Source organism: Tamandua tetradactyla, chromosome 17 (genome assembly GCF_023851605.1).
Source record: "Tamandua tetradactyla isolate mTamTet1 chromosome 17, mTamTet1.pri, whole genome shotgun sequence".
NCBI classification, from domain to species: domain Eukaryota; kingdom Metazoa; phylum Chordata; class Mammalia; order Pilosa; family Myrmecophagidae; genus Tamandua; species Tamandua tetradactyla.
The window spans coordinates 59,961,745-59,986,907 of NC_135343.1; the positions used below are offsets into that span (position 1 = coordinate 59,961,745).

Consider the following 25,163-nt stretch of genomic DNA (forward strand, 5'->3'; position numbering starts at 1 on the left):
ACAGGAAGATAAGTAAGCCAGAATCTGGAGAGAACCAAGAGGAGCCAAGAGATGAAACCCAGCCCTAGAGAAACCAAGTGAGGAGACCTCACAGGAAATAAGCTGAAAACAACAGAGCCCAGGAGCAAGGGACCAGCAGATGCCAGCCAGGTGCCCTCCCAGCTGACAGGTGTTCCAAATGGCATCGGCCTTTCTTCAGTGAAGGTCATCTCTTAGTATCTTAATTTGGACATTTTCATGGCCTTAGAACTGTAAACTTGCAATTTAATAAATCCCCTTTATAAAAGCCATTCCATTTCTGATATATTGCATCCCGGCAGTTTTAACAAACAGTCGCTTTTATACCAGTTCCATTTGATGATAGATTGTTGTTGCACATGCCCAACCTTATGGCTGTGTGAGTCAGACAACACCCAGTTAGTGAGGGAAGGCTCAGGTTGCATGGTTGCCTGATGTCCCCAGCTTAGGTGCTCAGCCTCTAGCATGGTCCAGTAGCTAGCCAGAAGCTGTTTCTCAAAAAGAAGTGTTGTCTGTGGAAGAGGATATAGACTTGTCCAAAAATCCTAGAGCTATGCATTGTGATTCTCCTATTGGTGGTTTCCAGAGGCTTCACACTGCATTCCTATTTGCTGAGGACACATCAAAATATCATTGGATCTACTGACTCATAAGATGCCAATGGTAGAGCAGCCTGTTCGATAACCTGAACCTGCTGCAGAACCTCCTCTGTTCACTTGAAATTAGCAGCCTTATGGCTGTAAATGACTGTTTCTGGATCAAAGTAAACTCAAATACGGGGTGGTCTCGGTCTCCAAAAGCCTAAAAAGCCTGCCAAACATTGCATCTTATGTGTGTGGGGGGGTGGGGGGGAAGTGTGGGTAGGTGGTATGAAGTATAGAACTTATCTTTCACCTTGGAGGGGATAAGCAATTGACCCATTAGAAAGTTCACTGAGATGGCAGGCCCCTGGATTTTTTGTTTGTTTGCTTGACTCACACTCTTGTTTGCATGTCTTACTAAGGCATCTAAAGTAATTGGTGCTTCCTGACAGATCCAATCAGCATAATGTCATCAATGTACTGGACCAGTGTGATGTTTTGTGACATGTAAAGAAGATCGAATATCTGTGGATGGTATCTGTGCTGGTTTGAAAGGAAGCATGCCCCCTAAGAAAAGCCATGTTTTAATATAAATCCCATTTCATAAAGGTAGAATAATCTCTATTCAATACTGTATGTTTGAAACTGTAATGAGATCATCTCCCTGATTGATGAGATTTAGTTAAGAATGGTTGTTAAACTGGATTAGGAGATGACATGTCTCCACCCATTTGAGTGGGTCTTGATTAGTTTCTGAAGTCCTATAAAAGAGGAAACATTTTGGAGAATGAGAGATTCAGAGAGAGCAGAGAATGCTGCAGCACCACGAAGCAGAGAGTCCACGAGCCAGTGACCTTTGGAGATGAAGAAGGAAAACGCCTCCCGGGGAGCTTCATGAAATCGGAAGCCAGGAGAGAAAGCTAGCAGATGATGCTGTGTTCACCATGTGCCCTTCCAGCTGAGAGAGAAACCCTGAACTTCATCAGCCTTCTTGAACCAAGGTATCTTTCCCTGGATGCCTTTGATTGGACATTTCTATAGACTTGTTTTAATTGGGAGATTTTCTCGGCCTTAGAACTGTAAACTAGCAACTCATTAAATTCCCCTTGTTAAAAGCCATTCCGTTTCTGGTATATTGCATTCCAGCAGCTAGCAAACTAGAACAGATTTTGGTACCAGGAGTGGGGTGCTGCTGCTGCAGTTTGCAAATACCAAACATGTTGGACCGGCTTTTTAAATGGATAAAGGGAAGAATCTGGAGGAGTTGTGAGAAGCTTGATAGAGAAGGCCTAGAATGCTTTGAAGAGACTGTTGGTAGAAACACGGACTCTAAAGATACCTCTGACCAGGCTCTAGACAGAAATGAGGCACGTGTTATTGTAAACTGGAAGGAAGGCGATCCTTGTTTTAAAATGGCAGATAATCTGGAAAAATTGACTAGTGGCTTTGGCTGGAAGGCAGATTTTAAAAGCCATGAACTTGGATATTTAGCAGAAGAGATTTCCAAATTAAGTGTCGAAAGTGCAGCCTGGTTTCTCCTCACAGCTTATAGTGAAATGCGAAAGGAAAGAGATAAGCTGAGAACTGAACTCTTGAGTAAAAAGAAACCAGAAATTGAGGTCCTGGAAAATTCTGGGCCTACAGAAAGGGAGACTCCAGAGTATAGTGCCCTGTGTGTGGACTTAACCAAATGTGGAACCAGCCAGCCATTTCAGAGAAAGTTAGGATCGGACATGGAGTTATCCAGGAAAGATTTGTGGAAACTCCTTCTATCTGATGGGCATGATCCAACACTACTGCATAGAAAGCCAACGAGAGTGCTGTGGGACTTGTATAAACAGAGCTGCTGCCAGTCTGGACTGAGGGGTTCAGTGAAAGGACACATTGGAGGAAAAATAACTTCAGAGGCAAAACCATGGAAGCTGAGGTCTGAAGTCAAGAAGCCTCAGGCCAGGAGAGCGGATCCACCCAAGCCCATGGAGAGGGTGAGTTTGCCCCAAAGGCAGAGAATGGGCCTTCCACCTCATTGCAGTGGAAGAGTCATGCTGCCCCAGGCCTGGGAGAGGGTGAAGCACGTTTCTTGGGGTTGGGGGAGAGCCTGGCTGCCACCACATGGAGGGGTTGAGCGTGTGCCCCGGAGATGGCAGAGAGCCCGGGTGCGGCCCCAATGCTTGGAGAGGGTGGAGCCGAGAGAAAGGTGGTCTCCCCAATATCCCCCAAGATTGCATTCAGAGAGAGGCAGGCGTAGGCATTTGGAAAGGGTGGGACTGCCACTTTCTAAAGCCCTGAGGATAAATGAGTCTCAGACTTTGAAATCTAATGGACTTTGCCCTGCGGGTTTTCGAAACTGTATGGGTCCGGTGACCCCTGTGTTCCTTCCTCCCTATGGAAATGTGTCTATGTATCCTACGAATGTTCCTCCTTTGTATGTTGGCAGCAAATAACTTGTTATGAGTTTTCAAAGGTCCAGAGCAAATGGAGAGAATTTTGCCTTAGGACAGACCATGCCTGTAACTGACTTGATGAGATATTATACTGTCTCTAATTTTGTACTTCATTGTATTGCTACTGAGAGGTTTAAGGATTTCTGATATTGTTATGAAATTAATGTATTTTGTATATGGGAAAAACATGTCTTTTTTAGGGGCCAGAGGGTGGAATGTGCTGGTTTGAAAGAATATATGCCCCCTAAGAAAGCCATGTTTTAATATAAATCCCATTTCGTAAAGGTAGAATAATCTCTATTCAATACTGTATGTTTGAAACTGTAATGAGATCATCTCCCTGGTTGATGTGATTTAGTTAAGAATGGTTGTTAAACTGGATTAGGGGATGACATGTCTCCACCCTTTTGAGTGGGTCTTGATTAGTTTCTGAAGTCCTATAAAAGAGGAAACATTTTGGAGATTCAGATTCAGAGAGAGCAACACTACAAAGCAGAGAGTCAACCAGCCAGCGACCTTGGGAGATGAAGAAGGAAGACACCCCCCAGGGAGCTTCATGAAAAAGGAAGCCAGGAGAGAAAGCTAGCAAATGACGCCGTGTTCGCCATGTGCCCTTCCAGCTAAGAGAGAAACCATGACTGTTCACCATGTGCCTTTCCAGATGCGAGAGGAACCCTGAACTTCATGGGCCTTCTTGAAACAAGGTATCTTTTCCCTGGATGCCTTTGATTGGACATTTCTATAGACTTGTTTTAATTGGAACATTTTCTCGGCCTTATAACTGTAAACTAGCAACTCATTAAATTCCCCTTGTTAAAAGCCATTCCGTTTCTGGTATATTGCATTCCGGCAGCTAGCAAACTAGAACAGTCTTTACCACCTATCTTTCCTTCTGATTACATTTGTGCTCCCAGCCCTCCTCACTCTATCATTCTCATATTCGGCTTCATTCCATGAACGAACATTATTGTATAACAGTTAGGTAGTATTGTGCTATCCATTTCTGAAATTTTCCCATCAGTCATGTTGCACAATCGGTATCCCTTCAGCTCCAATTAGCCAAGATCTACCCTATTTCTATCCCCTGATGGTCTCTGTTCTTAGCTGAAATTCTCCAAGTTCATTCACTAATCTTAGTTCATATCAGTGAGACGATACAGTATTTGTCAAAAGGGAAGCTTAGAGTCATGTATGTCTAGAGAAGGAAAGCTGGAGGTTAAAATATACGAATGCATTAAACAGTGAATATTGTGGTGTTGATGATTGTTGTTAACTATACAAATATATTTTTAAAAAAGGTTCTTTTATGAAGCAGAGCAAATAAATGACACTATTATAAGGAGTTCAGTATAGAGTTATACATAGGAAAAATCATAACTAATGGAAACTGTTAATTAAGGCACCAACCACAGCTTACCTTCATTCAACAAAGGCCAATGAAATTCAGGGTTTCTCTCTCAACTGGAAAGGCACATGGTGAATATGGCAATGTTTCCTCTCTTTCTCTCCAGGCTTCCTGCTTCATGAAGCTCCCCTGGGGGTATATTCCTTCTTAATCTCCAAAAGCATCTGGATGCATGGGTTCTCTGCTTCATGGCTCTCTCATCATTCTTGTGTCTCTAAAATAAGGGCTCACTCTCCAAAATGTTTCCTCTTTTAAAGGATTCCAGCAAACTAATCTAGATCCACATGGAATGGGTGGAGTCACATCTAACTCTAATCAAAAGCTAATACCCACAATCAGGTGAGTCACATCTCCATGGGAACAATCAAAAATCTCTCAGTCAGCAAGACTGAATGAGGATTAAAGACCATGCCTTTTCTTGGGTCCACCACACATTCAAACTGGCACACCTGTGTTCTAGGAAAACTCTTCTTTACCTCCATTATGCAGTTGAGTCCATTTCTCCTTGATGGTCAGGATCAATCACCCCGGACAGAATAGTAATCCCCTTCCATGCCTGTTGATTCCGTGGCAGGAGAAATGCAAAGTGGCCAGGTGGCAGTCTTAATTTCCAGTTCAATGGAATCATTCTTGTGTCTCCTAGAAGGATAATCCTCCTTTTAGACTAAGACCTGTACAGCAGCAGAGCTTAACTTTTCAGGGACAGGAAGCAGAAGTTTTCCTAGTGGATCACAAGGGGTGGTAGGGAGTGGAAACACTCCCATTTCCACCCCTTGATTCCTGGACCCATGAATCCTGGCTATGGGAGAAACAGTGCCATAGAACAGATGCTAATTCACAGCACACACCACCTCCTGGAGAACAGTACCCCAGCCCCACAAGATATTACTACCTAGATGGCATCATAATTGGGTCTTCTAAAGGCCATTCCACTGTTCTGTCAACCCAGCTGCATCTGGATGATGGGGAACATGCTAAGACCAGAGGATTCCATGAGCATGTGTCCATTCCCACACTTCATTTGCAGTGAAGTGGGTTACAGGACCAGAAGCAATGTTGTGTGGAATATCATGAAAATGGATAACACATTCCATAACTCCATGTATGGTACTGTTTGCAGAAGCACAGCATACAGGGAATGCAAACCCCTATCTATAGTGTATGTCTGTTACAGTTAGAACAAATCACTGCCCTTCCCGTGATAGAAGTGATCCAATGTAATCAAGCTGGAACCAGGTAGCAGGCTGATCACCTTGGGGAATGGTGCCATATTGGGGACCGAGAGTGGGTCTCTGCTGCTGGCAGATTGGGCGCTTAGCAGTGGTCAGAGCCTGGTCAGCCTTGGTGAGTAGAAGTCCATGTCGCTGAGCCTGTGCATAACCTCCATCCCTTTCACCAAGCTCACATTTTTCATGAGCCCATTGAGCAATGTCAGTTGTGGATGAGGAAAGAAGATGACTTGTATCCACAGGATAGGTCATCTTCTCCACTTGATTATTAAAACCTTCCTCTGCTGAAGTCAGCCTCTGGTGAGCATTCACATGGGACACAAATATCTCCAAGTTCTTTGCCCACTCAGATATGTCTATCCACATACCTCTCCCCAGACCTCTCTGTTAGCAAGTTTCCAATCATGCTTTTTCCAAGGCCCTGACCATCCAGCCAAGCCATTAGGAACAGCCCATGAGTCAGTGTTCAAACACACCTCTGGACAGTTCTCCTTGCATGCAAAATGAGCAACCAGATGCACTATTCGAAGCTCTGCCCAGTCGGAGTATTACCCCTCACAACTGTCCTTTAAGGACATCCCAGAATGGGGTTGCAGTGCTGCAGCTGTCCACTACTGGCTGGGCCATGCATTTTGTGTAAAACCATTTGTAAACCAGGCCCAAGTTTTCTCTTTCTTAGTCAACTGACTCTAAGGAATTCCCCAAGAGGCCATAGCTCTGATCTGGTAAAGAGAATGTAATGTGGCAAAACCGGGAGCCATTGGTATTTGGCTCACTTCATCATGAAACTTACTTGTGCCTTCAGAACCTGCCTGAGCCCTATCTCTTATATACGATTTCCATTTTATGATGGAGTCGTGCTCTTCACTCCCAACTTTCCAGCTTGCTGGGTCAGACAACACCCAGTTCGTGATAGGCAACTCAGGTCTCACGGACACTTGGTGGGCCATGGTTAAGTGTTCAGTCTCTACTAAGGCCTAGTAGTAGGCTAAAACTGTTTCTCCAAAGGAGAGAAGTTATGCACAGGGGATGGTAAGGCATCACTCCAAAATCGTTAGGGTCTGCATTGTGATTCTCCTATAGAGGCCTGCCAAAAGCTCCAGACGGTATTCCTATTTGCCACTGACATTTCCAGCAACATTGTATCTGATGGATCATATGGGCCAAGTGGCAGGGAAGCTTGCACAGTAGCTTGGACCTATCACAGAACCTTCTTTTGTTCCGGTCCCAACTCAAAACTATCAGGTTTTCTGGTCACTCAGTAAATGCACTGGAGTAGTACATTTGAATGAGAAATATGTCGTCTCTAAAATCTAAAGAGGCTAATTAGGCATTGTGCCTCTTTTTGTGGTTGTAGGAGGGGCCAGATGCAACAACTTATGCTTCATCTTAGAAGGGATAACTTGACATGTACCACACAACAAGAAACCTAGAAATTTCACTGAGGTGGAAGACCCCTGTGTTTTTTGTTGAATTTATCTCCCATCCCCTGACATGCAACACCTTACCAATAAGTCTAGAATAGTTGCCACTTCTTGCTAACTAGGTTCAATCAGTGTTTTAGTTTGCTAGCTGCTGGAATGCAATATACCAGAAACAGAATGGCTTTTAAAAAGGGGAATTTAATAAGTTGCTAATTTACAATTCTAAGGCTGAGAAAATGTCTCAATTAAAGCAAGTCTATAGAAATGTCCAATCTAAGGTATCCAGGTAAAGATACCTTGATTCAAGAAGGCCGATGAAGTTCAGGGTCTCTCACTCTTAAGTGAGAAGGCACATGGAGAACACAGTCAGGGTTTCTATCTCATCTGGAAGGGCACATGGCGAATATGGCATTATCTGCTAGCTTTCTCTCCTGGCTTCCTGTTTCATGAAGCTCCCTGACCTTCTGCATCTCCAAAGGTCACTAGCTGGTGGACTCTGCTTCGTGGTGCTACAGCAATCTCTGCTCTCTCCAAATCTCTCATTCTCCATAATGTTTTCTCTTTTATAGGACTTCAGAAACTAATCAAGACCCACCCAAATGGTTGGAGACACATCTCCCCTAATCCAGGTTAACAACCACTCTTGACTAGGTTACATCTCCCCTAATCCAGGTTAACAACCACTCTTGACTAGGTTACATCTCCAGGGATATGATCTAATTACAAACAGTATCGAATAGGGATTATTCTGTCTCTATGAAATGGGATTTTGATTGATACATGCCTTTTCTAGGGTACATACATCCTTTCAAACCAGCACAATCAGCATGATATCAACAATATAATAGACCAGTGTGCTGTCTTCTGGGAGGGAAAAATGATCAAGCTCCTTCAGATAGGATTGTGACACAGGGCTGGAGAGTTTATGTACCCCTGAGGCAGGACAGTGAAGGTATATGTCCTTATCAGCTGAGTCAAACTGTTTCTGGTGGTCCTTACTGACAGCTATTGAGGAAAAGGCATTTGCCAGAACAATTCAGAGAACCAATGTGAGGATTCTGCCAGTTGATGTGTATGTCAATCCCAATGATGCATTCTGGAACTGGGAAAATTACCACAGAATGGGTCTGGGGACCCACTGGACCCACTGTGAGACAGACCTAAGTCCAAACTCCATCAATCACCTGATCTCCATAGAGTCACGTTTTGGGTCCCCTGGAATTAGTGACACTACTGAGTCAGTGTTTAATAATAATTATCAGCCAGTGTCTAATAATTATCTAATAGTAATATCTGATCATTTCCTTTTCCCCAGTGCACAGTCACCCTGCTAAAATGCCATAGGTCTCTTTGGGGAAGACTGGGAGGAAGGTTAACAGGCTAAATTTTGGACAGTATAAAAGCATCCTTCCCCATATTATGAAACTACAGTGGTCAAAGCAGCATGGTTCTCGCTTAAAGATAGATGTATTGACCAATGGAATCAAACAGAATGTTCAGATATAGACCCTCTCATCTATGGACAATCGATCTTTGACAAGGCAGTCGAGTCAACTCACTTGGGATAGAACAGTCTCTTCAATAATTGGTGACTGGAGAAATGGATATCCATATGCAAAAGAATGAAAGAGGATCCGTACCTCACACCTTATAAAAAATTAACTCAAAATGGATCAAAGACCTAAACAGTAGACCTAAGACCATAAACTTTTAGAGGAAAATGTAGGGAAATATCTTATAAAACTTGTAATAGGTGGTGGTTTCCTAGATCTTACAAGCAAAGCATGAGGATTGAAGAAAGAAATAGATAAATGGGAACTCTTAAAATTAAGCACTTTTTTGAATCAAACAACTTTGTCAAGAAATTTAAAAGGCAGCCTACACAATGCAAGGCAATATTTGGAACTGACATATCAGATAAGGGTCTAGTATCCAAAATATAGAAAGAGATTGTTCAACTTGATTAAAAAAAAAGACAAACATCCAATTACAACATGGACAAAAAACAGGAACAGACACTTCTCACAAGAGGAAATACAAATGGATAAAAGGCACATGAAAAGATGCGTAACTTCCCTGGGTATTAGGGAAATGCAAATCAAAACCACAATGAGATATCATCTCACACCCACCATAATGGCTATTATCAGAGCAAAAAAATCAGAAAACAACAAGTGCTTGAAAGGATGTGGAGAAAGAGGCACTGTTGGTGGGAATGTAAAATGGCACAACCTCTGTGGATGGCAGTTTAGCGGTTCCTCTCGTAGCTAAGTATAGAATTGCCATATGATCCAGCAATACCATTATTAGGTATCTATTCAGAGGACCTGAGGGCAAAGACACAAATTGACGTTTGCATATCAATGTTTATAGCCGCATTGTTTACAATTGCCAAGATATGGAAATAGACCAAATGTTCATCAACAGATGAGTGCCTAAAAAGCTGTGGTATATACATATGATGGAATATTGTGCAGTTGTAAGTCAGAATAAACTCATGATGCATGTAACAACGTGGATGGTTCTGGCTGAGTGAGACTGCCAGAAACAAAAGGCAAATACTGTATGTTCTCACTGATATGAACTAACATTAATAAGTGAACTTGGAGAATTTAGGTTAAGAACAGGGATTATTAGGAGATAGAAATCAGGTAGAGATTCGGTAATTGGAGCTGAAGCAATACAGATTGTGCAACAGGAATGACTATAAAAATTCAGAAATGGATAGCACAACACTACGTGATTCTGAAAGTATACTGAATGAAGTTGAATGTGAGAATGACAGAAGGAGGAGGGCTGGGGGCACATATGAAACCAGAAGGAAAGAGAAGTGATAAAGACTGAGATGGCATAATCTAGGAACTCCTAGAGTGTACAATGATAGTGACTAAATGTAAAAGTTGAAAAGTGTTTTAGCTTGAGGAGGAACAAAGGAAAGTCAAGATTGCAGGATGTCAAAAATAGATGGCCATTCATATTTTAGAACTTCAAATTCTGTGTGAGACTAAAGCAAGAAATGTTTATTTGGTACAAAATTTATACTTTGACTAGTGCATTTCCTAATTTAACTTATATGGACACTTTAATTGAACACAATAAGTCCTTGGAACCCTGAATAAGTCATGAGATTTTGTGGGTTTGTCCAGGTTAGAGTGGAGCCCTGATAAATCTCAGAGTGTTTTGAACAATGAATAAAGTAGTATTTGCAAAGTCCCCTTGGGAGAATGGGGAGAAAGGGGAAAAAATCAACTTCCCCATTTGGAGAATTCCTGAAATTCTTGCTAGCAGTGGGGACAACCAAATCAATAGGGTGAGCCCTCAATCTTGGGGTTTCTTCCTTTGAAACCTAAACCCACAAAGGAGAGGTTAAACCTATTTAAAATGAGGCCTAAGAGTCACCTGCAGAGAACCTCGTTTGTGCTCTGATGCAGCCTCTCTCTTTCTCTCTGGCAACATGGAAAGCAAACTCACTGGCCTCACCCTCTCTATGTGGGATATGACTCCCAGAGGTGTAAACCTCCTTGGCAACACTGGACAGAAATCCTAGAATGAGCTAGGACTCAGCAACAAGGGATTGAGAAAACCTTCTCAAACGAAAGCTGGAAGAGAGAAATGAGACAAAATAAAGTGTCAGTGGCTGAGAGATTTCAAACAGAGTCGAGAGGTTATCCTTGAGGTTACTCTCGTATATTATACAGATATCTCCTTTTTAGCTTATGGTATATGAGAGAGGCTAGAGGGAAGTGTCTGAAACTGTTGAGCTGTGTTCCAGTAGCCATGTTTCTTTAAGATGATTGTATAATGATATAGCTTTCACGATGTGACTGTATGATTGTGAAATCCTAGTGTCCGATGCTCCTTTCATCTACAGTATGGCAGATGAGTAAGAAATATGGATAAAAATATAAATAAATATTAAGGGGAAGAAAGGTTAAAATAAATTGAGTAGATTGAAATACTAGTGTTCAATGAAAGGGAATGGTAAGGGGTATGGCATGAATGAGCTTCTTCTTTTTCTCTTTGTTTTGTGGGAGAGATGCAAAAGTTCAAAAAAATAGATCTTGGTGATGAATACACAACTATGTGGTGATATTGTGAACCCTTGCTTGTAACCATGTCAAGAATGTATGGCAAGAATGTCTGTATGTCTGTTTCTTGTTTATAATAAAAATATTTTTTTAAAAAAAAGGGTTTTTCCCCAAGAGTACCCATCACTCCCCTCATTTGAGGAGCTCTAAGTCTGTAAATTGTCTCTAATCTGGGACTTGAGTAAGGGGCCATGACTCTGGTTTTGTAAGAGAGGTAGACTGATGTTCATTTGACCTAGAATTCTACTGCTTATCTGGCTCAAAGAAGAATTTAGTAGACTGCCCATCTATTTTACTTATAGGTACCCCATGAACTACTAGACAATACCAAAAATTTCTGTGAGTCAGATTATTTGACTGCTGCTATGAGTCCATTATGGTGGCTGTACCCACCCTATCCATAGTGAGGGTACGGTTGCCACATATTTTCTGCCAACTCAGGATCCCATCATATCTATTGTGTTTAAGAATTCCTGCTCAGTGTCAGCACTTCTTAGAGCAATATCTGACCTACAGAGAACAGCAACTCCACAGCTCTACAGGGATGATGGAGCTAGGCTCATGAATTCATTTCTCAAGATTCTGATGAAGGGTTTGTTATCTGGATATTGCTGGCGTGTGTGAACAGGTCTTCCATGAAAAACCCCCTCTAACATTTTCACATGTCCAAGCCACTGGATCCCCTCATATACATTATACCAGGAAAATTCTGGCATTTTGACCTCAGTAATGTTGGCCACCTTTTGATCTATGTTTCAGCCAACCATCCAAGCACAAAGTTAATGCCCTTTCTAACTCCTCAAGCTACAACATTGAATGCAGTATCGCTGCTTAGTGGAGCACATCAATAAATTTACCTTGATTCAACTTTATATTCCTTCCATCATTACCCCACACCAGTAATATCCATCCTCACACATATTACCCTGATTTCTATCTTTATAGATTGGAAAACTCATGCAATTCTTTTGGAGTATAGCATACCTCCTATGGGCCACACGTTGTTCCTAACCTTTCAGGGCCTGTTGAGACTTTAGTCGAGCTACAGGTCATGAAGAAAAGAGGGGAGGTGTGGGTGCATCATGAAAAGAAACAGAGATGTCTTTCAAGCCAATTACTCCCGGGCATTCATTGAAGTTTCATCTGGTGAAACAGGATTAGTCACTCCCGAAGAGTGAGAACTGTTCCCCCAGGGGTTAGCAGACAATGAAGGGTTAATCTCATTAAATGGAACTGGGTGGTAGACTTATTTGAGGAGACTGGAAGCCAGGGAGCTATTTTCTCAAGGCAGCCCATTACAGATGTGTCTAGCAAGGATCCTTATGAGGGAAAGAGACGGGCAGCAGGTGCAGAGACATGGTGACTGAAGCAGAGAGCAGAATGATGTGATTGCTCCCTGGGACTACAGACCAAGAAATGTGGATATTCTAGAAGTCTTAAGAAGCTGGGAAAGGTAAGGCAACTGGCTCCAGAAGGAACAGAGCTCTGCTGACACCTTGGTCTTATCCCTGTGACACCCACTTTGGACTCTGATCTCTAGAACTCTAACATAATGAATTTGTGTTAAGACACGAAGTTTGTCTTGTTGCAGCAACAATAGGGAACAGATGCACTTCCTCATGACATCCAAGAAACTGCAGCCCTTTGCCTGGACCAGACTGTTCTCAGGGCTAAAGGATGGAGCTGATAAATCAGGACCAAGTCCATGACAGGGTTTTTTTATATGAAAATTAACCCCACAAAGGATAGGCTAAGCCTACTTCAAATTAGGCCTAAAAGTCACCCCTAGAGAACCTCTTTTATTGCTCACTTGTGGCCTCTCTCAACCAACATGACAAACAAACTCACTGCCCACCCCATCTACGTGCGACATGACTCCCAGGGGTGCAGACCTTCCTGGCAACGTGGGACAGAAATCCTAGAATGAGCTGGGACTCAGCATCAAGGGATTGAGAAAACCTTCTTGACCAAAAGGGGGAAGAACAAAAGGAGACAAAACAAAGTGTCAATGGCTGAGAGATTCCAGAGTAGAGAGGTTATCCTGGAGGTTATTCTTACACATTACACAGATATCACCTTTTTAGTTAAGGCGTAATGGAGAGGCTGGAAATGTAGAGCTGTGTTCCAATAGCCACGTTTCTTGAAGATGACTGCATAATGATATAGCTTTCACAATGTGTCTATATGATTGTGACAACTTTGTGTCTGATGTTCCTTTTATCTACCTTTAACAGATGAATAAAATGCATGTATTAAAAATAAATAAATGATAGTGGGAACAAATGTTAAAATAAATTTAGTAGATTGAAATACAGTGATCCGTGAGGGAGAGATGGAAGGGGATTGGTAGGTATGAATTTATTTCTTTTTATTTCTTTTTCTAGGGATTGATTCAAATGTTCCTAGAGGTGACCGTGGTGATGAATATACAACTATGTGATGATATTGCGAGTTATTGTATATATACCAAGAATGGAATGATCATATGCTAAGAATTTTCATGTTTGTAGGTTGTTGACTGATGTATAAAGAAAAAATGATGCCGGTGATGGATACACAACTATGTGATGATATTGTGAGCCACTGATTATACACTATGTATGAAATGTTTGTAGAATGAGCTGGGACTCAGCATCGAGGGATTGAGAAAAAACCTTCTTGACCAAAAGGGGGAAGAGCAAAATGAGACAAAACAAAGTGTCAATGGCTGAGAGATTCCAAACAGAGTAGAGAGCTTATCCTGGAGGTTATTCTTACGTGGGAGGTTATTCAATGTTGGATTTCTTTTCCATGTTCCCAGGAAGGTCCGCACCCCTGGGAGTCATGTCGCACGTAGATGGGGGAGGGTAGTGAGTCTGCTTGTCGTGTTGGTTGAGAGAATGCTTGTGTTTCTATGTTGTTGTTTTTTAATTTTTTGAATGTATAATATATATTGTATGTTGTATTAGCAATAAAATATTTTTTTAAAAGTGGGGAATTTATAAGTGGCAAATTGACAGATCTAAGGCTGTGAAAATGTTCAAATTAAGGCACCAAGAAGAAGTTATGTTCACTCAAGTAGAAGTGAGGAAGTTTGGAGTTTTTCTATCTCAGCTGGAAAGGCACATGGCAATATCGGCTAGCTTTCTCTCCTGGCTTCCTATTTCATGAACTTCTCCCAGGGGCATTTTCTTCCATCTCCAGAGTTCTCTTAACTATATGGACTCTGTTGATTGTGGTTGCTTTGTCAGTTCTTGTGGCTCTCGTAGCTCTAAAACTTGTTCCAAAGTGGTTCCCTCTTATAGGCTCCAGTAATCAATCCCACCTTGAATGGGTGAGACACATCTCCATTACCACCCACAAGTGGGTAGGTAACATCTCCATGGAAACAATCAAAAAGGTCCCACTCAACAATACTGAATGAGGATTAAAGGACATGGCTTTTTTTGGCTACACAATAGTTTCAAACTGGCACAGAGAGGCCTACAGTAAGTCGACCAAATAGGCCAGGTGAGCTTGGACAAAGAGCTGCATGGTTCCCCCATGCATGGAACTCTCGACCAGGAAAGACCAGAGGAGCTTCCCAAAAGGAAGCCACAACCATCATACAATGGGGGGGGCAGGGGGAGATCTTTGGCAACTGTGCTCCTGTGGTTCAGAAACTCACCTGACTCCTTCAACAAGTGCTGCTGCTTGCTCCAACAGGTGCCCCAACTGCATTCATTCCCTTCTGGAGGAATCAGCTCTGAGTGAGTCAACAAGGCAATAGCTATGTCTGGCCTTTAATGTGTATATTCATCAACATGGTGGTGGTGGAGCAGGGCAGCTTGCTTAGACTGATGGGTAGAAATCAGAGACATTAGGTTTGGGTGATATTTGATGGGAGAGGTTACAGGATGCAGAGTTCACCCCAGCTTGGGTGACGACGTGTTTAGTGGCCTATCTAACTATCCTTTCTGCTGCTTCCATGTAGCAAAACACCATTATAGGTTGAAGACTACAAATTAAATGTCTTCTACAAATAACTCAGTGTCTGTGCTCTACATATTCCCTTTGTGACCTACTTCAAGCTGTTGGCTCTAGTGAGCTGAAAAGAACTGGCTCCAGAAAATCACTGCTTGCCACTACCTTTAAACTTCACCTTCTAGCTGGGAGAAGGGACATCCCGACAAAAGCATAATTGGAATGCTGAAAAATTAATAAAAGCTAGCACTCAGGGAGCCCTTGCAATGGACTACTCACTATTCTAAGGGCTTTCCATTTAAGAAATTTAATCTTCTCAGCAACCTACATGGTAGGTAGAAACTTACATGGTAGAAGGAGAATGTGGCATGGGTAAAATAACAAGCCCAAGGCTACACAGCTAATATAAGGACAGCTGAGGTATAGTGACAATTACTTTAAAGTAATTGAAGTTAAATAAAAAATTCTACCTCTCAGTCGTAGTACCCACATTTCAAGGGCTCAATATTCTTTGCCAGTGGACAACATGGATGAAAAGCACTTTTCCTCAATCACAAAAGTTATCCCAACATCACTGCTCTCAAAAGGTGGTCAGAAAGAAACAAAGCCTATTTGTTTTGAAGCATAGGGAGTTTAAAGGTCTCTGCTGACTTCTGTAACATAAATCCTCAAAACATACATTTTCTTAGCTTTTTTTTATTATTTATCCATTCATTTACTCAACTTACATTTACTGCATGCCTAGTATGTGTCAGGACCTGTGCCAGACTCTGGGAATAGAAAGTCAGGTAAAACCACTTACAGTTCCTGCCCTAGAGGACCCCAGATGTCAGTGGAGCAAGCAGACCAATACAAAGGCAATTACAATGCTATGGCAAGCATTTCCTGATAGGAGAATTAAGGTGCCATGAGAGACTCAGGAGGGGCAGCCACTGAGCCTGCACATTCAGGGAAGTTTGCAGAGACATGGTGATTCTCAAATTGGGTTTTGAAAGAAGAATAGGAAATGTCCAGTTTTCAGATACTTTAGATGGAACATTGGAAACTTCAAAGTGAGGCACTGGGAATTGGGGCTCCTTCAGGAACCCAGGGTTCATGTGAATTCAAGGGTGCAAAAGGGGATTGGGAATTGAGTACAACAGAGAAGTCAGGTCTCAATCATGGTGTTTGGGTGGTGTATGAAGGAGAAATAGACAGGAACAGATAGCAGAGGGGAGAAAAGAAAGAGACAGCTTCATTTTGGACACCCTGATGTGAATGCGGAAGGTCTGAGAGGGTGTGTGTGTTTGAAATCAAGAGCAAGGTCAGGGAATACAGTTTTGAGAATCACAAGCATGAAGGTAATGATTAAACAAAGGGCCTGGCCATGCTCATCCAGGGAATGTGTGTGTTGCATAAGATGAGAGTGCACTCGAGGACATAATAAAGTCCAGGAGACTGATCAACCACATCAGAGGATGATCACCAGACTGTGGTGTCACCAAGACAAGGTCTGGGACTGTCAGTTGAAGCAGGCTGGGGTCAGCATCCATCAGAAACACCCTCTTGGTGGAGCAAGAAACAGAGGGGCAAGGGGCTCTGATTCTACTGGTTCTGGGTGGAAGGGAGGAAGGATGAATACATATGCAGACTTACGTGAATGTGGGAATGTGGGAAAAGGAAATTGATGGAATCTTGTCCTCTGGACCCCATCTTCTCCTTGAAGTTTGAGATGAGGTTCTGCTGAAAACAGAGGACTCAACAGCAGTAGAGAAGGATTGAAATAGATATTAGGAGAAATAATAGGGATGAGGGAGTTACTCTGGGGCACATACAAGTTTCCTCACCTGTACCAATGGTCGAGGTAAAATTTGAGGAGTTTGTAGAGGCACCTGTGCTCAGAGGTGCTGTTTTCCCTTCCTGTACCCATCTCCACATGCAGCAGAGGAAAAATCAGGCACTTGAATAAATCCAGGATTTGGCCTCTACCAAGCAGAAGGGGACAATGTGTATGGAAGAAAGAGGATTGAGGGTAAAAGAGGGGTTAAAGTGAAGAATTGGCTTCTCTGGAAGGAACTGAAGATACTAGAGGGACACTTGAGGTCATAGAGGAATTTTGGTGAAGAAAAGAGAGAGAGAGAGGTGAAAAGATGGGAGGCAATGTCCAGAGAGTGGTACACATTTAAGATGTCACAAATGCAGAAATTAAGGTGATGACTGTGGCCAGGTTGTGGTAAGGAGTGGGTGTGGCAAGGAGCAAAGGGAAATACACCTGGAATTGAGGTAGTCAAGAATCAGTGATTGGTAAGATGAACATTTAAGTCAACAAATTTAAGAGGAGAAAAGACCATGAATACAAGGAACAACCACATGGTTAGCAGATGACAGTGACCAAGAAGGGAAGAGGGCTCCTCACTGGTAGGGAGTTCCTGCATAAATTTACAATCTGGAGAGAGACACAGAGTCCACAATGAGTGCTGCCCCTGGGAACATGCTCAATCAAATCAATCAAAGAACTTCATCAAGAAAGTAGAAAGACAGCCTACACAATGGGAGACAATATTTGGAAACGACATATCAGATAAAGGTCTAGTATCCAGAATTTATAAAGAGATTGTTCAACTCAACAACAAAAAGACAGCCAACCCAATTACAAAATGGGAAAAAGACTTGAACAGACACCTACCAGAAGAAGAAATACGGATGGCCAAGAGGCACATGAAGAGATGCTCAATGTCCCTGGCCATTAGAGAAATGCAAATCAAAACCACAATGAGATATCATCTCACACCCACCAGAATGGCCATTATCAACAAAACAGAAAATGACAAGTGCTGGAGAGGATGCGGAGAAAGAGGCACACTTATCCACTGTTGGTGGGAATGTCAAAGGGTGCAACCACTGTGGAAGGCAGTTTGGCGGTTCCTCAAAAAGCTGAATATAGAATTGCCATACGACCCAGCAATACCATTGCTAGGTATCTACTCAAAGGACTTAAGGGCAAAGACACAAACGGACATTTGCACACCAATGTTTATAGCAGCGTTATTTACAATTGCAAAGAGATGGAAACAGCCAAAATGTCCATCAACAGAAGAATGGCTAAACAAACTGTGGTATATACATACGATGGAATATCATGCAGCTTTAAGACAAGATAAACTTATGAACCATGTAATAACATGGATGGACCTAGAGAATATTATGCTGAGTGAATCCAGCCAAAAACTAAAGGACAAAGACTGTATGGTCCCACTGATGTGAACGGACATTCGAGAATAAACTTGAAATATGTCACTGGTAACAGAGTTCAGCAGGAGTTAAAAACAGGGTAAGACAATGGGTAATTGAAGCTGAAGGGATACAGACTGTGCAACAGGACTAGATACAAAAACTCAAAAATGGACAGCACAATAATACCTAATTGTAAAGTAATCATGTTAAAACACTGAATGAAGCTGCATCTGAGCTATAGGGTTTTTCTTGTTTTTGTTTGCTTGTTTGTTTGTTTGTTGTTGTTGTTTTTTACTATTATTACTACTTTTATTTCTTTTCTTTATATTAACATTTTATATCTTTTTCTGTTGTGTTGCTAGTTCCTCTAAACCGATGCAAATGTACTAAGAAACGATGATCATGCATCTATGTGATGATGTTAAGAATTACTGAGTGCATATGTAGAACGGTATGATTTCTAAATGTTGTGTTAATTTCTTTTTTTTTTCTTTCCGTTAATAAAAAAATTAAAAAAATAAAAAAAAAAAAAGAATCAGTGATTGGTAAGATGAACATTTAAGTCAACAAATTTAAGAGGAGAAAAGACCATGAATACAAGGAACAACCACATGGTTAGCAGATGACAGTGACCAAGAAGGGAAGAGGGCTCCTCACTGGTAGGGAGTTCCTGCATAAATTTACAATCTGGAGAGAGACACAGAGTCCACAATGAGTGCTGCCCCTGGGAACATGCTCAATTTGCATCATGAGACTATCAAACACCCATTCCTGTATGACTGCAGAAATTGCTGCCAGAGTTGAGAACACACAAGATGTGATCATAATAACAGAATGGCCCTAAGATGTAGGGATATGAGTCGTAAAAGTGGGGAAGACATGGTTGGTGTGGCAGAGGGATGAGGTAGCAGGGAGCAGAGAAAATCATACACAGTCACTCATGATTATTGGTACGTTCCATGTCTGGAAATTTCCCCGCATCGTATAATTTAACTGTACCTGCAAAAACCAATACTCCCAGTGCCCTCATGGTCATTTTTAAGCATTCATGAATATAAACCGAGAAGCAATCAATTTGACTTGCCCAATGGGCTCGTCTCAGCCAAAATCGACTGTGGCAATCCTCTGCCTCCTTGTTTCAGATCTCACATGGTAAAGAAGTATCCTTTCTGAGGTATTTTCAGACCACATCTTTTGTTGGTGAATTCACTCTTCAAAATGGCCCTCAGCATAGTGCTGAAGGGCTGTCTCATGTTCCCAAGCACAAGAGGTGGCAATCTGCTTTCAGAGAAAATACCTGTGTTAGAGAAGGTTCCTTTAGGTGTCAGTTTCAGCACTCTTGGCCATGCCTTCAATGTGAATAATCAACAAGATGTACTAAATCAGGTGTCCTTAAAAAAAAAGGTATTGATCAGCTGACAAAACCTTGGCATGAAAGGCTTGTAGGAACCATGCCCTGTAGAGACTGACTTGGGATTTACTAACTCAGTGTTAACAGAGACGTCGTAAAACATAACTACTGCAAAGGAGAAGAATAGGTGGCTTATACTCTTATTCTCACCACAGGGCAATGAGATGGGCACTACTAATGACTCCATTTTACCAGATGAGAAAACCAAAACACATGCAGAGAGCAACGGGACGAGGATCTAAACCCAGCAGCCAGGCTCCACTGTCTGTGTTCTTAACCATCACATGAGTTATTCACTCCCCGGGCAGCTCTCTGAAATCTTCCGGCGAGCTTTTTCAAAACACCGATGTCTGGACCCTACCCCAGACCAATGCAAAACAAATACTCACAGAGGGATCCTGGACTCTGAGGTTTGTGCAAGTCCCGGGTGCTCCGCATGCATAGTGAAGTGTCACACTCATGTCCTGCTAGAAGTGTAGAAGGCACATCAGCAGAGAGGGAGGCTCCCAGGAAGCACTGGCCCTGCTGAGATACAAGATGGGCCTGACCCAACCAGCTCAGAGGAAGGCTTTCTTCTGATTCACAGGCTAAGTAGCAACCTACAAAACAGTCTCTAGATTTTCCTCTCCTTTCCCAGCAATTCTAATGACCGACACGCCACACAATTACTTCCAATTCACAGGACTCAAAACTAGTTGTGCTCTTGAGACTTTCCCTGAGGCACTTGAGAAAATCTATGCCAGGGAGTCTGGCCCTACACAGCCCCTGACGAGGTTGGTTTGAATGGAAACAAGGAAGAAATGAAAACAAGAAGAAAGCTGGTATGTGCAGCCAGTGGAGCCCTCCCACTTCCTACCGCTCCTAATTTGTGCTTCTGATCTCGACTTGCCATATTATCCAATAACGGTCAAATCCTGGGACTGCTTCTCCCACTGGATTTCCCCGTTTTCCTCTGACCCAGATCCAGGGGCTTGAACAGTCACTAGAACATACCGTCAAGTGGGGTTAAGGGGTAAAGCCAAGAAAAGTCAGGGTCTCATCCAACGGCCACCTTCCAGATAAAAGGTCTGCTCAGTTTCTTCTTATCATCACTCTCAGCCCCCTCCCTTGCTGGAGACCTTTCCACCCTCTGCAAACCTATGCCCTTTAAAAAGTGAATTCTTACCTCATGTTCCAGACCCTCTGAGTGAGCCATCTCAATCTTTTCCAGGGGAGCCTTGCAGAACTCTATCAGCTCATTCGCCACTTCCTGGGAGGCCTGAGGAAAGGAGGGAAGAGAGAGTGAGCTGAGGGGCTCTCACGAGGAAGCCCACTTCAACTCTGAAGAGCTGCATCTTAGAGGGGCCAGATGAACACCTTCCTCAAGGTGGACACCTCATATCTGCAATTGTGTCACAAAGTTCCCATGGCTTTTCCAGCTCCCTCATCACCCATCTACTCGTGATGCATTTCCGATTGACCAAATCTCAGAGCCTTGCTCAAGACCATCAGGTCCCACCTGCGCTCAGTGGGTACTATCTGAAGGTCTGGCCTGCATGGGTGCACATGGCATGTTTCTATATGCCAATATGTTCAAGTATTTTTGTTTAACTGGAATAATAATTTTATCTCAACATTCTGTTTTCTTAATCAGTATATTTTGGACATTTCCCCCTACCAACATGAAAGCATCAATATCACTGCTACTAATAAATGACTACTTTTCTACTGTATGAAGGTAGAATAATTGATATACTAATATGGAATGATGGAATGATAGAAGGATAGGAGGATAGAAGGATAGATAGATGATAGATACATAGATAGATAGATAGATAGATAGATAGATAGATAGATAGATAGATAGGTAGATAGATAGAGATATCTGGCTGTCCAATTATTGTCCCCGTAAGGAATTACTCTCAACAGTTCCCTTTAAGTTTGCTGCACACATTGTTTTGTGAGGCTGCCCTATAAAAATACACCCACCTTTAAAGATGGAGATTGGTGATCCCCCTAGACTTTCCTCGGTCAGCTCTGCAGTGGGTGCCATCCTGTGTACCTGGAGGCCCCTGGGCAGGAAAGCTTGCTTCAGGGTGAGGAGGGCCCTAGAAGGGCTTTCCATGTGTTCTCCTGACCCCCTAATCCACTTTAGCTTCTGCACGTTCTTGATATACCCAGAAGTTTGGCCATGCTGGTTTCTATATTCTTCTCTAACTGGGTCTCCCTGGACTCCCTCTGCATGTCCACACGTACTTGTCCTGTGGACTCACCCTAAGAAGTGATGTATCCCTCAGGGCCCTGACTCCTGCTCTGCTTATTCCTGACTTAACCTTTGCTGACCCTTGAGGAGGTGTGCTGTCTGGCTGCTGGCTGTCTCCCAGTGTGGGCCGGAACTTCTAGCCCCGGAGTGTTGTTAAGCTTCCTGTCAACTAGGGTGCTTTCATTGTGTCAGACACGTGATTTCAGTGAATGTCTGCTTTCCTAAGTCCACCTGAATCACACGCATTGGACAGACAGTCATTCTCATACCAGGCTGAGTACTGTTCTGTCTTTGGTGGTCCAGAGGGACACCACCAAGCCATCAATCCTACATTGCAGGCTTCTTCCAAAGCTTCTTGCCCAAGCAGTGGCTCATAAAATCACAGTTAGTTCATGATTACAATTCTCTAATCTACTGTAAGTCTCTTGACATTCAAACTCAAAATTCTTAATGATTTCCTAGAATAATCAGTAGTATGCCTGGTAGATTCAGAGAATGCCAGGTGGTTAGGTGTTCACAAAAATCTTGCTCAAGTTGATGTTGGAGGGAAGAATGTCACTTTCACCTAAAAAAAAGTGAACACAAAATTTTTTAAGACAGGCAACAGTGAAGATTCCCAGTACAACGTGGCTGAAGGTTGTAACTATCAAGTACAACATGGAGAGAAGTTAAACAGGCTGCTTCTGTGACAAAGAAAATGGGCTGTTCCACTTGGCTCCACTTTTCAGAGTAAATGCAGGAAAATTTTCTGGGGAATCCCTAGGCAGGAGGTTTCCCTTCAACGGGAGCCTCAGAATAAATAAAAGGAAAAGAGCAAGGAAAGGCCTAGAGAAGAGCCAGAGGAGAAGGCCAGGGAGGAATGGATGGAAAAAGTGCAAGAGGAGGGGAAGGGGAAGCCAGGGGGTGGGGAGGGAGAAGAAGGGGCTATCGGCCCATAACACTGATACACTGGCACATTTTGACTGTGAGAACCATGCATAAATGTTGGAGAGAAAGAAAAAGAAAAACCTAAACAGCCAAAACAAGGAGATTCCCAAAGCTACCATTTAGAGAAATGTTTCCTAGTTTTGGTATTATTTTTCATGCTTCAAATATTTATTTCTCCTTTTGATGCAGATTTATATTTACATATACCAAGGAATTAGGAAAGATTTTGATACCACTCAAAGGCTTCGAGCTGAATGACAAAGGATGGCACACTAAAGAGCACTATGGCTGGGATAAAGTACTATCAGGAAAAGAAAGGAGAACAACTGTGATGACACCATAGGCAGTCAGTCCACCTTAGAAGAACAATTTACAAGTTACTCTGACTCCCTCTTTCACAAATAAGGAAACCAAGACCTAACAGGAAGAGACTTGAAAACACAGACACTTCAGGTCATAAGCAAAATTACAACAAGGGTCTCCTAATTCTTTTCCATTTTCTATCTACCACATCCTAACAGCCTGTTTGTATTTTCAGATGCACTTCCTTTTAAAAAGCTATGGTCAGTTGCTTAGATTGAGTTTTGTTGTTGCTTTTTCTTTCAAGATAGTTACTTGAGTGATTTTAATAGAGAAACCCAGCTGGAGGTTAAAAGGACACAAATGTACCTCTTTGGATCCAGGCAGGTGCCACCAGAGATCACATCTTTCACATCAGGAGATGAGCCTGCTCTGTACCTTGGGCTGGAAGACCTGGGCATGTTGTCACCAGGTGGGAACAGCATACCTAAGTGAAGGGTCAGGAACTAATGGCCACAGGTCACCTACACAACCATCAAAACAACCAAGTGAACATGGGAACATCTCTGTTTCACCCATCCGTGGTGGTTAGGAATAATGTTTCCATCACCAGGTACCAGCCACAACTATTGTCTGAAATTCTCAGCATTACTTAACCTACAAAGGGGCAGGGGAGGAACTGAAATCCACTAAGTGTCTGCTCCATATACCAGTCACTTGACACAGATCACCTCATCACATCCCCCCACCCGCCAGCCCATGTAACTACACTTGGCTGGGGGTGCCGTGACTCCTATTTCACAGATGAGAAATGAGGTGACTTACCATATGACCTCCCAGAGGTTGTGGGACCATCGTCTGGGAAACTCATTGACAGGGTTGAACTGATTCTCTGGGAAATCCCCCTTGACTTGCTCCTGGAGAAAACAGCCACAAAAGCCCCAGGAGTTGTCGCATCTGTGTGTCCCTTCAGGTCATCCTTCACCCTGTCTGGCAGCACTTGCAGCACATGCAGTCAAAATAGTCCTACTTCTTCAGCTGCTTCTTGCGTGCTTCACTGATAGTGAGGTAATCGATGTAGGGCACCATCAGCTCCTCTCCCTCTTCATCTTAACCAAGGCCCAGGAACTCAACTCTGGAGTAGAAGGAAGAAGAGGCATTCAATCAGTCTGAGCTGCGGACCTGGGATCTCTCGAGCTTCAAGGAGCACAGCTGTAACCACAGGGCCTCCACTAGGAGCACTTTGTGAAACACCACCCAATTCATCGCCCTGACTACCCTGAAGGGATGACTGGTTTGTAATTCAAACCCAGCTGCCGGGCCTGCAATTAGCCCTGAACATTCATCCACTGGTTGCCTGGGGTAAAGGAAGGGAGAGATCAAAAGCACCAACCAAAGAAGAGCCAAATCATTCCTGGCTAGTTGGGGGGCCGCTATTTCAGAAGCCTGCACTTTCAGGTATGCACAATCTGGCCCATCGGAGGTCTCACTTGCAGCCCCTCTCACCTCAGCCTTCAGTGCCACTGATCAGGTCCACACTCGGTGAGACTGCGTGTGCTGCCGAAACCGAAGGCAGAGCGTGCAAGGCCGGCTCAGTTCCCTGCGGCCGTGTTCCCTTCGGCGTTTGTCGGGAGATGCCGACATTTTGGTTGATGCTGGCTACCACGAGCAGACGGTATTTCGGTTCCCTCCGGGCGAGGCCCGACCCTCCCCAAACTGGCAGCATCACCCACCTCACCCCGAAAGAAACAAAACCTGCCGAAGCCGGCGTCATCCGCCATGTTGTGGGAGGCAAGGGGCCTCCACGTTCCCTGAGCGTCTCCTTCGCTGCTGCCTCCGCCGCCCCTTGACCCCAGATCTGTCTCGGGGTCGGCTGCGAGGTGGCGGTGGCGGTGGCGGTGGCGGTGGCGGTGGCCACCCCGGCCTGGAGGAGGCGGCG

At 43.3% G+C, this 25,163-nt stretch overlaps 1 protein-coding gene and 1 long non-coding RNA gene across 8 annotated transcripts in view; one reads left to right on the forward strand and one right to left on the reverse strand.

Moving 5' to 3' along the window:
• Positions 1–13,947, forward strand: part of USP39 (ubiquitin specific peptidase 39) — a 58,813-nt gene extending 44,866 nt beyond the window's left edge. The window contains exon 14 of one of the 2 annotated variants that reach the window (XM_077134823.1): positions 13,574–13,947. The gene's annotated coding sequence lies outside the window, so the exon portion shown is untranslated. Of the gene's footprint in view, positions 1–4; positions 7,316–13,573 lie in introns of those variants that run through there. The other variant, XM_077134821.1, reaches the window with a different exon arrangement.
• Positions 1–25,163, reverse strand: part of LOC143661294 (uncharacterized) — a 34,354-nt gene extending 9,191 nt beyond the window's left edge. Inside the window, exons 1-9 of one of the 6 annotated variants that reach the window (XR_013164488.1) lie at positions 24,731–25,163; positions 24,050–24,359; positions 23,594–23,748; positions 21,724–22,562; positions 20,921–21,013; positions 20,145–20,280; positions 14,836–15,004; positions 4,925–5,087; positions 4,461–4,577 (exon numbers count right to left, since the gene is read on the reverse strand). This is a non-coding gene — a long non-coding RNA (uncharacterized LOC143661294). Of the gene's footprint in view, positions 1–867; positions 4,578–4,924; positions 5,088–14,835; positions 15,005–20,144; positions 20,281–20,920; positions 21,014–21,723; positions 22,563–23,593; positions 23,749–24,049; positions 24,360–24,730 lie in introns of those variants that run through there. The other 5 variants (XR_013164492.1, XR_013164487.1, XR_013164490.1 and 2 more) reach the window with 5 other exon arrangements.